The sequence below is a fragment of the Oncorhynchus gorbuscha genome, linkage group LG20, assembly GCF_021184085.1.
Source record: "Oncorhynchus gorbuscha isolate QuinsamMale2020 ecotype Even-year linkage group LG20, OgorEven_v1.0, whole genome shotgun sequence".
In the NCBI taxonomy this organism is placed as follows: domain Eukaryota; kingdom Metazoa; phylum Chordata; class Actinopteri; order Salmoniformes; family Salmonidae; genus Oncorhynchus; species Oncorhynchus gorbuscha.
In genome coordinates, this window is record NC_060192.1 from 13,432,762 (window position 1) to 13,448,402 (window position 15,641).

Below are 15,641 nucleotides of genomic sequence, written 5' to 3' on the forward strand. Positions count from 1 at the left end.
GGACTCATCAGACCAAAGGACAGATTTCCACCGGTCTAATGTCCATTGCTCGTATGGCCCAAGCAAGTCTCTTCTTCTTATTGGTGTCCTTTAGCAGTGGTTTCTTTGCAGCAATTCGACCATGAAGGCCTGATTCATGCAGTCTCACCTGAACAGTTGATGTTGAGATGTGTCATGCCCTGACCATAGAGAACCATTGCTTCTCTATGGTATAGTAGGTCAGGGTGTGACTAGGGGGTGATTTAGTATATGTATGTCTATGTTGTATTCTAGTTTATTATTTCTATGTGGGCATTCAAGTTTTCAAATTTCTAGGTTGGTGTGCTTGATATGGTTCCCAATTAGAGGCAGCTGGTTATCGTTGTCTCTTATTGGAGATCATATTTAAGTAGAATTGTTCCACCTGTGTTTTATGGGATATTGTTTTGAGTTAGTGCACGTAGCATCTCTGTAGTCACGGTTCATTGTTAGCTTACTGTTATTTGTTTTTGTCTTTACTAAGTTTCACTTTATTCATTCAATTATGTGGAACTCAACATCCACTGCGCCTTGGTCCGATATTTATTCTAACGAACGTGACAAGATGTGTCTGTTGTTTGAACTCTGTAAAGCATTTATTTGGTCTGCAATCTGAGTTGCAGTTATCTCTAATGGACTTATTATCTGCAGAAGAGGTTTTCCTTTCCTGTGGCGGTCCCCGTGAGAGCCATTTTCATCATAGTGCTTGATGGTTTTTGCGACTGCACTTAAAGAAACTTTCAAAGTTCCTGAAATGTTCCGGATTGACTGACCTTCATGTCTTCAAGTAATGATGGACTGTCATTTCTCTTTGCTTATTTGAGCTGTTCTTGCCATAATATGGACTTGGTCTTTTACCAAATAGGGCTATCTTCTGTGTACCTTGTCACCACACAACTGATTGGCTCAAACGTATTAAGAAGGAAAGAAATTGCACAAATGAACTTTTAATCAAGGCACACTTCATAATTGGAATGCATTACAGGTGACTATCTCATGAATCTGGTTGAGAGAATGCCAAGAGTGTGCAAAGCTGTCATCCACTTTGAAGAATCTCAAATATAAAATAGACTTTGATTTATTTAACACTTTTATGGTTACTAAATTATTCCCTATGTGTTATTTCATAGCTCTGATGTCTTCACTATTATTATACAATGTAGAAAAAAAGAAAAAAACATTAAAACCCTTGAATGAGTAGGTGTGTCCAAACTTTTTACAGGTACTCTACATTTAAAAACATGAATATGCAGTGTGTGTGTGTGAATCTATCAGTTATACATACATAACAGTACATGCACACAACAAGTAGGTCACATGGGGGAGAGGCGTTATGCCTTGAGGTGTTGCTTAATTTGTTTTTTAAAAACCAGGTTTGCTGTTCACTTCCGCTATATAAAATGAAAGGGCGTTCCATGCACTCATTGCTCTGTCTAATACTGTATATTTATTGAATATAATCTGGACCTGAGGACTGGGAGAAACCCCTGGTGGCATATCTGTTGGGGTAAGTGTGTGTGTAAGTTGACTGTACAATCAATTAGGAATTTCCAACACATTGTTTCTTATAGAAACAAGAAGTGACACAGTTAGTCTTTTCTCAAATCTCAGCCAAGAGAGACTGGCATGCATAGTATTAATGTTAGACCTTTGATTACAATGAAGAGCAAGATGTGCCGCTTTGGTCTGGGCCAGCTAAACCTTGCAAATTAGTTCGCAATGAGCCAGGCAGCCCAAACTGTTGCATATACCTTGACTCTGCCTGCGTGCAATGAACGCAAGAAAAATGACACAATTTCACCTGGTTAATATTGCCTGCTAAACTGGATTAGTAGTTATAACTACTGATTATGATTGATTGTTTTTTATAAGATAAGTTTAAAACCTGTTAGGGATGATGCAAATCTTCGCAGCTTTTTGTTAAAAATCGCGCAACATTTCAACGGCCTGCTACTCATGCCAGGAATATATTATATGCATATGAGAAGTATGTGTGTATAGAAAACACTCTGAAGTCTCTAAAACTGGTTAAATCATGTCTGTGGCTATAACAGAACGTGTTTAGGAGTAAAAATCCCAGGAAAAACTGTTCACCAAAAACACACTAAAAATATTCATCCGCCAGTCAATGTATTGTCTAAGGCGATAGAAAATAGATGAGGTTCCGTTTACAATGCCTACAGCTTCCACACGATGTCGCCAGTATTTCATTGCTGGTGTATCCTTGGTGGGATGACATATAGGCACTTCCTGTCTTGGGGTGCACCGGAGGAAGTTATGAAAGTGAAAAAATGAACGATGATTTCAAGACTTGCTGCTATCGAATACAGATCGCCCCGTGATCAATTTGATCGATTATTAACGTTTATTAATACCTAAAGTTGGTTTACAAAAGTAGTTTGAAGTGATTTGTAAAAGTTTATAGACAATTGTTTTCATTTTAAAAGTGACGTTGCGTCTTGTAAAGGTGAATTTTCCTGGATCAGACCGGCCTTTATAAATGGACATTTTGGGTATACAATGACGGATTTAATCGGGAAAAAGACCCAATTGTGATGTTTATGGGACATATAGGAGTGCCAACAAAGAAGCTCGTCAAAGGTAATGAATGTTTTATATTTTATTTCTGCGTTTTGTGTAGCGCCGGCTACCGCTAAATCTTTTGTTTAGGTCTCGTTCAGGTATTTCGGAGGGTGCATGCTATCAGATACTAGCTTCTCATGCTTTCACCGAAAAGTATTTTACAAATCTGACGTTGGCTAGATTCACAACGAGTTTAGCTTTAATTGAGTACCTTGCATGTGTGTTTTAATGAAAGTTTGAGTTCTGAAATTTCCGCTGATTTTGGTTCCTGTACAGGGACCACAATTCGCAACAGGTTTTAATGCTAGCTAGTAATTTACCTTGGCTTCTACTGCATTCGCGTAACAGGCAGGCTACTCATGGAGTGCAATGGTTAGAGCGTTGGACTAGTTAACTGCAAGATTGGATCCCCTGAGCTGACAAGGTGAAAATCTGTCGTTCTGCCCCTGAACAAGGCAGTTAACCCACCGTTCCTAGGCCGTCATTGAAAATAAGAATGTGTTCTTAACTGACTTGCCTAGTTAAATAAAGGTATAAAAAATATATATATATATAAAAAAACAGAAATCGGCGGGCAAAAATACAGATTTCCGATTGTTATGAAAACTTGAAATCGGCCCCGATTAATCGGTCGACCTCTAGTTGTTACTGATGCGTATATGGTTGAAACATCAGCATACATGGATACACATGCCATGTTTTATGCCAGTGGCAGGTCATTGGTAAAAATAGAAAAGAGTAGAGGGCTTAAAAAGATGCCCTGCGGTACTCCACACTTTACATGTTTGACAATAGAGAATCTTCCATTAAAGAAAACCCTTCTATTAGATAGATACATGTCGCTCTGAGTCCACAATATGGCAAAGGTTGGAAAGCCATAATACATAGGTTTTCTCATCAACAGGTTATGGTCAATAATATCAAAGGCTGCTCTGAAATCTAACAGTACAGCTCCCACAATCTTCTTATTATCAATTTCCTTCAACCATTCATCAGTCATTTGTGTCAGTGCAGTACATGTTGACTGCCCTTCTCTATAAGCTTGCTGAAAGTCATGCTGTTGTTCATTTGTTTACAGAGAAATAGCATTCTATTTGGTCAAACACAATTTTTTCCAATAGTCTGCTAAGATCTGTCAGCAAGCTGATTGGTCTGCTTTTAGAACCAGTGAAGGCCGCTTTACCACTCTTGGGTAAAGGAATTACTTTAGCTTCCCTCCAGGCCTAAGGAAAAAATACTTTAATCAAGGCTCAGAATAAAGATATGACAGATATGATTGGCTATAAGTTATCAATGCCAGGAGGTTTGTCATTATTGAACAATAATCTTTCCACCTCTCTCACGCTAACTTTCCAAAATTCTAACTTACAATGATTTTCTTTTATGCAGGAATACGATGGCTCACTGTGTCATGTTTTGTCATTTATTGTCTTGTCCTTGTGCTTTCCCTTCTGTTCGTTTCCCCCTGCTGGTCTTATTAGGTTCGTTCCCTTTTTCTATCCCTCTCTCTCCCCCTCCCTCTCTCTCTTCTCTCTATCGTTCCGTTCCTGCTCCCAGCTGTTCCTCATTCTCCTAACTCACTCATTTAGTCTTTTCACACCTGTCCCCTATTTTGTCCTCTGATTAGAGTCCCTATTTCTCCCCTTGTTTTCCGTTTCTGTCCTTGTCGGATCCTTGTATGATGTTCGCTGTGCTGTGTCCTTGTCTCGCCCTGTCATGTCTTGTCTCCTTCAGATGCTGCGTGTGAGCAGGTGTCTTAGTCTGCTACGGTCGGTGCCTTCCCGAAGCAACCTGCAGTCAATGATCGAGTCTCCAGTCTGTCCTCGTTACTACGAGTGGATTTAAGTTTTTTTCCTGTTTTGTTTTCTTCTTGAGTGTTCCAGGATTATTACTTTTGCCATTTACTGGAATAAAGACTCTGTTTTCGCTAAGTCGCTTTTGGGTCCTCATTCACCTGCATAACACACTGTTCATTGTTGGCATTTCCTGCCTAAATTTGCCTACTTTGCCAGTGAAATAATCATTAAATTAAATAGCAACATCAAATGGTTTTGTGATGAATAAGTATTCAATTTTTCTTCCATCAATCTTTATATCATTGATCTATCTTGGCTTCATAATACAGTTTCTTCTTCTTTTTGTTGAGATTACTCAAATAATTTCTCAATTTGTGGTATGTCATCCAGTCAGATGTGCAGCCAGACTTATTAGCCACCCATTTTGCCACAGTCATACAGTTTTTCAATTCCTCATCAATCCGTTGAGCCTTAACAGATCTAACAGTAAGTTTGTTAACTTGTATTAGCATGTTTATATATAATTGGAAGAAGCAATTTCATAAATTCATCAAGTGCAGCGTCTGGATGCTCCTTATTAATCACATCAGGCCAGTAAATATTTTTTACATCATCCACCTAAGTGTCACAACAAAATCTTTTGTATGATCTCTTATACACCAATTTAATTTACGCCCAGCTTTTGGAACTTTGTCTTTCCTGTATATAGCCACGATATTGTGATCACTGCATCCAATGGGTACGGATACAGCTTTAGAAAAAAGTTCTACAGTATTATTAAACGTGATCAATACATGTGGATGGTCTTGTTCCTGTAGTGTTTGTAAACACCCTGGTAGGTTGATTAATAACCTAAAATGAGATTACAGGCACCAGTTACAGTGAGAAGCTTCCTCCTGAGTACACAGCTTGATTTTAAAAAAAGTATATTCAATATTCAGGTCCCCAAGAAAGTAGACCTCTCTGTTTACATCACATACACTATCAAGCATTTCACACATATTATTTAGATAGTGACTGTGAGCACTTGGTGGCCTGTAGCAGCACCCCAAAAGAAAGGCTTTAGATGTGCCAAGTGAACCTGCAACCACAACACTTCAATAACTCTTGACATAAGATCTTCTCTAAGAATTGCAGAGATATGGCTCTGAATATATACTGAAATACCTCCCCCATAAGCATTTCTGTCTCTTCTATAGATGTTCTTTTATTGTACTGCTACTGCTGTATCATCAAATGAATTATCTAAGTTACTCTCAGAAATGGGTAATATGTTAATGTTATCTGATGTTAGCAAGTTATTGATTTCATGAAACTTATTTCTAAGGCTACATATATTGATATGGGCTATTTTCTGCTCTTTCCTGGGTAGCTGTTTGACCGAAAGCTCTTTTTAGTCACATCATCTAGTGCGTGCTCTGCTCTCCCCTGAGGCGTCCTTGCCAGAGTGGAACAGCCCATGTCCCTCACAGCCCCGGGGCCTGTTTGTTCTCAAAAGGGGGCAATGCATGTCACCCTGGTCTTAGGCCCTACATACACACACAGACACGCACACTGCTGGATCCTTTTACCTATACACACACATACAGGCATACACACATACACTGCATACAAACATACTCACATACATGCATACGGACTCACTTGATTGCATGCACAGCATGAACTCAACACACACACACACACACACACACACACACACACACACACACACACACACACACACACACACACACACACACACACACACACACACACACACACACACACACACACACACACACACACACACACACACACACACACACACACACACACACACACACACACACACACAACCTAGGCAGGGAGGTTATGCACGGTAGAGGGAGATGAGGATGTGGAGGAGGTGTATTATACAGTGAAGAAGTTAATCCTTCATGACTGTAGTGCTGGCCTTTCTCTTTGCAGTACTCTCCTCTGTCTCCTTCGTGAAAGCCTGGCTGAGATTCGTCCTGTTTAGTGGAGGCAGTCTATGGGGGTCTTTCTCTGTGCCTTTCACAAGCAGCCAGCTCGGGAAGAATAACTTTACACGCATAGTTTATTCCTTTGACTATGTGGTTGTTGAGACGCTAGCGATCTGCAGGAATATATAGGCATACCGCACCCACTGCTGATACCAATCCTAAATTATGTTGCTTACACCTGTACGATTCTCTCATATCCGGAAGTACATATAGGCTAGGTGATGCGGATTTGTAATCGGGCGTAAAACTCACCCTTCACAAACCTCTCTTAGAATTTGTCCCCTAAAAGCGTTCTCTCTGGCCTCTCTTATATCTTCTATCTTTGCTCATACAGCTCAACTAAAATACATTAACAATTCAGGAGCTGGGCATATCACTTTACACCATCAACTCAGCCTCTTCATTTTAGCCTGTGAAAAAGGACAAGGACAAACTCTAAAGTCTGGCCTGGCTTGTTGTTATGTTGGTGAGTCCAAGGCTAAGGCTGACTGTCATTTGGTCAAATAGCAAAGATGACAATCAATCAATCAATCAAATGTATTTATAAAGCCCTTCTTACATCAGCTGATGTCACCAAGTGCTGTATAGACACCCAGCCTAAAACCCCAAACAGCAAGCAATGCAGGTGTAGAAAACACGGTGGCTAGGAAAAACACCCTAGAAAGGCCAGAACCTAGGAAGAAACCTAAAGGAACCAGGCAGAACAGTTGAAACTGGAGCAGCAGCACGACCAGGTGGACTGAGGACAGCAAGGAGTCACCAGGCCAGGTAGTCCTGATGACAATGCTAGGTGGCATGTATTATGGAATGTATATCAAAGAATCCAAAAATATACACACTTCAGACAGCACAGGAGAGAGATAGCACACACCCTAGGCATGTCAGAAGAGCGAGAGTGCACTAGCAATAATCTGCGTCCTAACTGACACTGGTCTATTCTGTCACGCCCTGACCATAGAGAGCCTTTTTATTTCTCTATTTGGTTAGGTCGGGGTGTGAGTAGGGTGGGTACTCTAGTTTTTGTATTTCTATCTTGACCTGGTATGGTTCCCAATCAGAGGCAGCTGTCTATCGTTGTCTCTGGGGATCATATTTAGACAGCCTTTTCCCACTGGGTTTTTGTGGGATCTTGTTTTTGTGTAGTGCCTGTGAGCACTGCATTTGCTTCACATTTCGTTATTCTTTATTGTTTCATTCAATAAACATGTGGAACTCTACACATGCTGCGCCTTGGTCCATTTATTCCAATGATCGTGACAGAAGATCCCACCACAACTGGACCAAGCAGCGTGCCTGGGAGGATATGGACTCCTGGTCTTTGGAGGAGGTCGAGGAGAGAATATCCTGGATTTGGGAGGAAGTCTTGGCAAGATACGAAAGCCTGCCATGGAAATAGACGCAAGAAGAGAAGGGAGGACAGCGACGACGCCAATTTGTTTTTGTGAGTTTGATTTAATAAAAATGTGGAACTCTACGCACGCTGCGCCTTGGTCCATTTATTCCAACAATTGTGACATATTCCCTTTATACTGCGTTACTTTTGACCAGGGACCATGGCCAAAAGTAGTGAACTATAAGGAATAGGATGCCATTTGGGATGCAACCATAGAGATTTGAGGGCAGATGTTGGCTGAAATAGAAGTTGCCCTTTACCACAAGTCTGGGTCTTGTTGTTTAAATCCCTATAAGTTAAGACTGAGGTTGTAGAAACTGACCCTGGACCAGAGCTTAGAGGCAGCTCCTCCCAAAAGCTGCTGGTTATGCAACCCAAACATATCCAGTGTGCACTGCTCACAGTGCAGATCTTCTTTCTGCTGTACACTGAGCCAGCTGTGTCTTGGCAGCACAGTCCTCGTTTCAACCTGGCACTGTTTTAGAGATGCCCTGTAGGCCTGCTACTACTGACACACACAGAGCACATACACACTCATGGCGCGCGTACACACAGAGCACATACACACACACACCAAAACACTGGATTAGCCCCACTCACTTGTGTTTTATGAATGAGCGACCTGTAGAGAGCCAACAGGGAGAGGTGAGAGGAACATTGTTAAGTAGAATCAGCTGAAAGTCCTATCATAGTATGACTGTAGGCACATGGCCTCCCTCACTGCTGCTGAGAGCTGGCTGGGAGGTTCTAAATCTTCCAGACCTGATGGTGCTGAACAAACAACTGATCCTTCTATTAAGGTTATGGGCCATGTCACATTCCCTTTGCCCTTTCGCTGTCCTACATCATCTACATCACACTGGACTAACACAGAGTGGGGGTGTGACTGGAGGAAATGGGGGCCAGAGTTACGAAAGATGGTCTGCGTTCCAACATGCAAACTAGCGTACCACTTAGAATGCATGCCCAATATATAGCTTTATCCTAAGTCGTGTGTTGGACTTGACACGTTAAAACATGGTTCAGTGAATACTGCAGTGCCCTCTATAAGGATATCTTCTGCTTTTGTTCTACATGAACTCTGATGCCCCTGATGATAGTGCTATGGAATAGCTCTAACACTGCCATGTATCCCAGTGTGACCTGCCTGCCACTAATCCAATCAAAGAGACAGTATGGAGGCCACCTAGTAGAGGCACTGAGGGTCTCCCTACAGTTCCCGGTAACAAAGCTGCATGTCGTCTCATTAACCTAGGAAATCCTCCCGGGAGTTTAAAGGGACCAGTGGGAAACCACGGGGTCCACAGGATTGAATTTAGTCTGAAGAAACACAAACACACACATAATGTACATTTAACATTTAAGTCATTTAGCAGACGCTCTTATCCAGAGCGACTTACAAATTGGTGCATTCACCCTATGACATCCAGTGGAACAGTCACTTTACAATAGTGCATCTAAAACTTAAGGGGGGGGGTGAGAGGGATTACTTATCCTATCCTAGGTATTCCTTAAAGAGGTGGGGTTTCAGGTGTCTCCGGAAGGTGGTGATTGACTCCGCTGTCCTGGCGTCGTGAGGGAGTTTGTTCCACAATTGGGGGGCCAGGGCAGCGAACAGTTTTGACTGGGCTGAGCGGGAGCTGTACTTCCTCAGTGGTAGGGAGGCGAGCAGGCCAGAAGTGGATGAACGCAGTGCCCTTGTTTGGGTGTAGGGCCTGATCAGAGCCTGGAGGTACTGAGGTGCCGTTCCCCTCACAGCTCCGTAGGCAAGCACCATGGTCTTGTAGCGGATGCGAGCTTCAACTGGAAGCCAGTGGAGAGAACGGAGGAGCGGGGTGACGTGAGAGAACTTGGGAAGGTTGAACACCAGACGGGCTGCGGCGTTCTGGATGAGTTGAAGGGGTTTAATGGCACAGGCAGGGAGCCCAGCCAACAGCGAGTTGCAGTAATCCAGACGGGAGATGACAAGTGCCTGGATTAGGACCTGCGCCGCTTCCTGTGTGAGGCAGGGTCGTACTCTGCGGATGTTGTAGAGCATGAACCTACAGGAACGGGCCACCGCCTTGATGTTGGTTGAGAACGACAGGGTGTTGTCCAGGATCACGCCAAGGTTCTTGGCGCTCTGGGAGGAGGACACAATGGAGTTGTCAACCGTGATGGCGAGATCATGGAACGGGCAGTCCTTCCCCGGGAGGAAGAGCAGCTCCGTCTTGCCGAGGTTCAGCTTGAGGTGGTGATCCGTCATCCACACTGATATGTCTGCCAGACATGCAGAGATGCGATTCGCCACCTGGTCATCAGAAGGGGGAAAGGAGAAGATTAATTGTGTGTCGTCTGCATAGCAATGATAAGAGAGACCATGTGAGGTTATGACAGAGCCAAGTGACTTGGTGTATAGCGAGAATAGGAGAGGGCCAAGAACAGAGCCCTGGGGGACACCAGTGGTGAGAGCGCGTGGTGAGGAGACAGATTCTCGCCACGCCACCTGGTAGGAGCGACCTGTCAGGTAGGATGCAATCCAGCGTGGGCCGCGCCGGAGATGCCCAACTCGGAGAGGGTGGAGAGGAGGATCTGATGGTTCACAGTATCGAAGGCAGCCGATAGATCTAGAAGGATGAGAGCAGAGGAGAGAGAGTTAGCTTTAGCAGTGCGGAGCGCCTCCGTGATACAGAGGAGAGCAGTCTCAGTTGAATGACTAGTCTTGAAACCTGACTGATTTGGATCAAGAAGGTCATTCAGAGAGAGATAGCGGGAGAGCTGGCCAAGGACGGCACGTTCAAGAGTTTTGGAGAGAAAAGAAAGAAGGGATACTGGTCTGTAATTGTTGACATCGGAGGGATCGAGTGTAGGTTTTTTCAGAAGGGGTGCAACTCTCGCTCTCTTGAAGACGGAAGGGACGTAGCCAGCGGTCAGGGATGAGTTGATGAGCGAGGTGAGGTAAGGGAGAAGGTCTCCGGAAATGGTCTGGAGAAAGAGGAGGGGATAGGGTCAAGCGGGCAGGTTGTTGGGCGGCCGGCCGTCACAAGACGCGAGATTTCATCTGGAGAGAGAGGGAGAAAGAGGTCAGAGCACAGGGTAGGGCAGTGTGAGCAGAACCAGCGGTGTCGTTTGACTTAGCAAACGAGGATCGGATGTCGTCGACCTTCTTTTCAAAATGGTTGACGAAGTCATCTGCAGAGAGGGAGGAGGGGGGGGGGGAGGAGGATTCAGGAGGGAGGAGAAGGTGGCAAAGAGCTTCCTAGGGTTAGAGGCAGATGCTTGGAATTTAGCGTGGTAGAAAGTGGCTTTAGCAGCAGAGACAGAGGAGGAAAATGTAGAGAGGAGGGAGTGAAAGGATGCCAGGTCCGCAGGGAGGCGAGTTTTCCTCCATTTCCGCTCGGCTGCCCGGAGCCCTGTTCTGTGAGCTCGCAATGAGTCATCGAGCCACGGAGCGGGAGGTGAGGACCGAGCCGGCCTGGAGGATAGGGGACATAGAGAGTCAAGGGATGCAGAGAGGGAGGAGAGGAGGGTTGAGGAGGCAGAATCAGGAGATAGGTGGGAGAAGGTTTGAGCGGAGGGAAGAGATGATAGGATGGAAGAGGAGAGAGTAGCGGGGGAGAGAGAGCGAAGGTTGGGACGGCGCGATACCATCCAGTAGGGGCAGTGTGGGAGGTGTTGGATGAGAGCGAGAGGGAAAGGGATACAAGGTAGTGGTCGGAGACTTGGAGGGGAGTTGCAATGAGGTTAGTGGAAGAACAGCATCTAGTAAAGATGAGGTCGAGCGTATTGCCTGCCTTGTGAGTAGGGGGAAGGTGAGAGGGTGAGGTCAAAAGAGGAGAGGAGTGGAAAGAAGGAGGCAGAGAGGAATGAGTCAAAGGTAGACGTGGGGAGGTTAAAGTCGCCCAGAACTGTGAGAGGTGAGCCGTCCTCAGGAAAGGAGCTTATCAAGGCATCAAGCTCATTGATGAACTCTCCGAGGAACCTGGAGGGCGATAAATGATAAGGATGTTAAGCTTGAAAGGGCTAGTAACTGTGACAGCATGGAATTCAAAGGAGGCGATAGACAGATGGGTAAGGGGAGAAAGAGAGAATGACCACTTGGGAGAGATGAGGATCCCGGTGCCACCACCCCGCTGACCAGACGCTCTCGGTGTGTGCGAGAACACGTGGGCGGACGAAGAGAGAGCAGTAGGAGTAGCAGTGTTGTCTGTGGTGATCCATGTTTCTGTCAGTGCCAAGAAGTCGAGGGACTGGAGGGAGGCATAGGCTGAGATGAACTCTGCCTTGTTGACCGCAGATTGGCAGTTCCAGAGGCTACCGGAGACCTGGAACTCCACGTGGGTCGTGCGCTGGGACCACCAGAGTAGGGTGGCCGCGGCCACGCGGTGTGGAGCGTTTGTATGGTCTGTGCAGAGAGGAGAGAACAGGGATAAACAGACACATAGTTGACAGGCTACAGAAGAGGCTACGCTAATGCAAAGGAGATTGGAATGACAAGTGGACTACACGTCTCGAATGTTCAGAAAGTTAAGCTACGTAGCAAGAATCTTATTGACTAAAATGATTAAAATGATACAGTACTGCTGAAGTAGGCCAGCTGGCAGTGGGTGCGTTGTTGACACTACACTAATCAAGTCGTTCCGTTGAGTGTAATAGTTTCTGCAGTGTTGCTATTCGGGGCTAGCTGGCTAGCTAGCAGTGTTGTTTACGTTACGTTGCGTTGCGTTAAAAGAACGACAATAGCTGGCTAGCGAACCTAGAAAATCGCTCTAGACTACACAATTATCTTTGATACAAAGACGGCTATGTAGCTAGCTATGTAGCTAGCTACGATCAAACAAATCAAACCGTTGTACTGTAATGAAATGAAGTGAAAATGTGATACTACCTGTGAATGCGACCGGGTTGTGAGTCAATTCGGTAGACGTTGGCTAGCTGTTGGCTAGCTGTTGGCTAGCTAGCAGAGTCTCCTACGTTAAGGACGACAAATAGCTGGCTAGCTAACCTCGGTAAATTAAGATAATCACTCTAAGACTACACACTTTAAACCTAAACAACACAATTATCTTGGATACGATGATACGAAGACAGCAAAGACAGCTATGTAGCTAGCTAACACAACACTAATCAATTCGTTCAGTTGAGTGTAATAGTTTCTCCAGTGCAGCTAATCAATGGGCGTTAGCTAGCTGGGTAGTGAAGACTACGTTAGGACGGCGAAATACGATAATTACGCAATTATCTTTGATACAAAGACGGCTATGTAGCTAGCTGAGAAGAAATTGCTAAGATTAGACAAATCAAACCGTTGTGCTATAATGAAATATAATGAAAAAGTTATACTACCCGCGGGAGCGAAGTGCAGTACACTACGTACTGTCTGTCTAAGACATTTAGGTAAATAGCTGTAGATAAACCAACCACGTTATATACATTAACACTACACTCTCACCAAGACAATGCTAGTGATTCAATAAGATGGGATTGGTAGACTGGAGTGTATAGGCCTAGGAGACGTTCATTATGCCTGGTTTCTGTCATTGTTTGGAGTGATTGGATGCCTAGTCATTGTCTTTAATATCTGGTAAAATAGCAGAAGACGATGATGCAGTGATGTTACCCTGACCTGCTGAAGGGGTAACATCTGAGGGCCTATGCCAAGTCTTTTCAGCCTCCTGAGGGGGAAGAGGCATTGTCATGTCTTCTTCACGGCTGTGTTGGTATGTGTTGGTATGTGTGGACCATGTTAATTCTTTAGTGATGTGGACACCTGCTCCACTACAGTGCTCCGTTTCCTGTAGTCCACAATCAGCTCCTTTTTCTCGCTAATGTTGAGGGAAAGATTGTTGTCTTAGCACCACACTGCCAGGTAACAGACCTCCTCCCTATAGGCTGTCTCATCGTTGTCAGTGATCATGCAATCAGGTGGCGGATGTGTGGTCCAGGATCCAGTTGCAGAGGGAGTCGTTCAGTCCCCGGGTCCTGAGCTTAAGGATGAGCTTTGAGGGCAATATGCTGTTAAATGCTGAGCTGTAGTCAATGAACAGCATTATAACATAGGTGTTCCTCTTATACGGGTAGAAAAGTGCAGTGTAGAGTGCAATATAGATTGTGTCATCTGTGGATCTGTTGAGGTGGTATGCGAATTGAAGTGGGTCCAGGGTGTTTGGGATGATTGTGTTGATGTGAACCATGACCAGCCTTTCAAAGCATTTCATGGCTGCAGATGTGAGTGCTATGGGGTGATAGTCATTTAGACAGATTACCTTGGTGTTCTGAGCGAGAGCGAGAACGATCACTTGTGGTGAGAGAGAGAGAGAGAGAGAGAGAGAGAGGGAGAGAGAGAGAGAGAGAGAGAGAGAGAGAGAGAGAGAGAGAGAGAGAGAGAGAGAGAGAGAGAGAGAGAGAGAGAGAGAGAGTGAGAGCGAGCGAGAGAGAACGTGTGTATACAGGTGTTTCTCTCTGTGTGTTTTAAACATTGACTTTGTACTTTAAAATGAGACACCACCTTGACATGAAGATACTGCTGGATACAGAGGAGAGAAGAGTAGTCTTGTAGCCTTGAGCCATAACGTGTTTGCTCTCTAATCAGCTCCTACTGACAGAGATGAACCCTAATTTTAATCAGATGCACAGTGACAGTAGCTCATAATTGTAAGTGTGTGGATACAAAACAACAATGCAGTGCATTCGAATTTAATATGAACAGTGTGCGTTGGGTTATAGACAGAGTCCCCACACACTATGATCTATTTTTCTCTGGGTCTGTGTTCTGGGAACTGGACAGAGCGTCCGGAGCAGATGCAGTGCCACAGGCTAAATTAAAGGATTGGGATGATGATGAGGATGGAGGAAAACAGCCAGAGATGTCAGTGTGAATTAGTCACTGGGAGTGTTGAGGGCTCTCTCTCTCTTCTGCTCTGTCCACCCTCCACCCAGCAGGCTGGCACACAAATATGGATTTTTAGACACACGGACACTGTCTGTCTGTTTGTGTGTTTCTACACCACGGATCCTTGCTGGAAATGAATGCTCTTCAGCTCTGTTTGCACCCTGGTCTTTTTTTAACCATGTTGCTCCATTTGTCGTCATTTGTTAGTCCTTTGTGGAGTGGGTTTGAAAGTATTTTATTGTCCGTGATTTTTCAGTCTGTACACCTCAAAGGGATGAAGGAGCATTTCCATCCCTTCCAGAGGCTAGGAATAGAGAGTTGTGTCGACAGATCATGTGACGAGAGTGAAGCTGTGAATCTCTGACTCATAGGAGGAGTTGTTGGAGAATACTTCACTGCCTGCAACTGTACCCAGTCATGCCCATAAGAGGGGGGTCAGACCAGGAACATTCTCTCTCTGTCTATCTCCTTCCTTCCCTGTCTTCTCTTCTTGCCCCCCTCTATTCTCGCTGTGTGTGACAGACAGCGGTGTTGACTCTAAGGCCTTGTCTAGTCCTCTTAGGGCTAAGGTACAAAGTGGAGCTGTCACCTGAAGTACACTGACATCAGGATTATCCCTGTAGGGAGAGGAGTCTCCAGAGCCACCGTACAGTGTACAGTACATCGCAGGAAGAGGGGATGGGGAGAATGTGTTGCACCTCTGTGTCTCCATGTTGTCATCGACATCTTACCACCTACACACACACACACACACACACACACACACACACACACACACACACACACACACACACACACACACACACACACACACACACACACACACACACACACACACACACACACACACACACACACACACACACACACACACACACACACACACACACACACACAAATGCAAGCACACACACACACTTACTCACTCACAGTGGCAGTCTGCTGTTTATTGAGTCCCTCCATATGTGCAGACA

The 15,641-nt window shown here is 44.8% G+C and overlaps 1 protein-coding gene across 1 annotated transcript in view; it reads left to right on the top strand.

Annotated features, from left to right (window-relative positions):
• LOC124006626 (RIMS-binding protein 2-like) overlaps positions 1–15,641 on the top strand; it is a 111,100-nt gene that overhangs the window by 48,953 nt on the left and 46,506 nt on the right.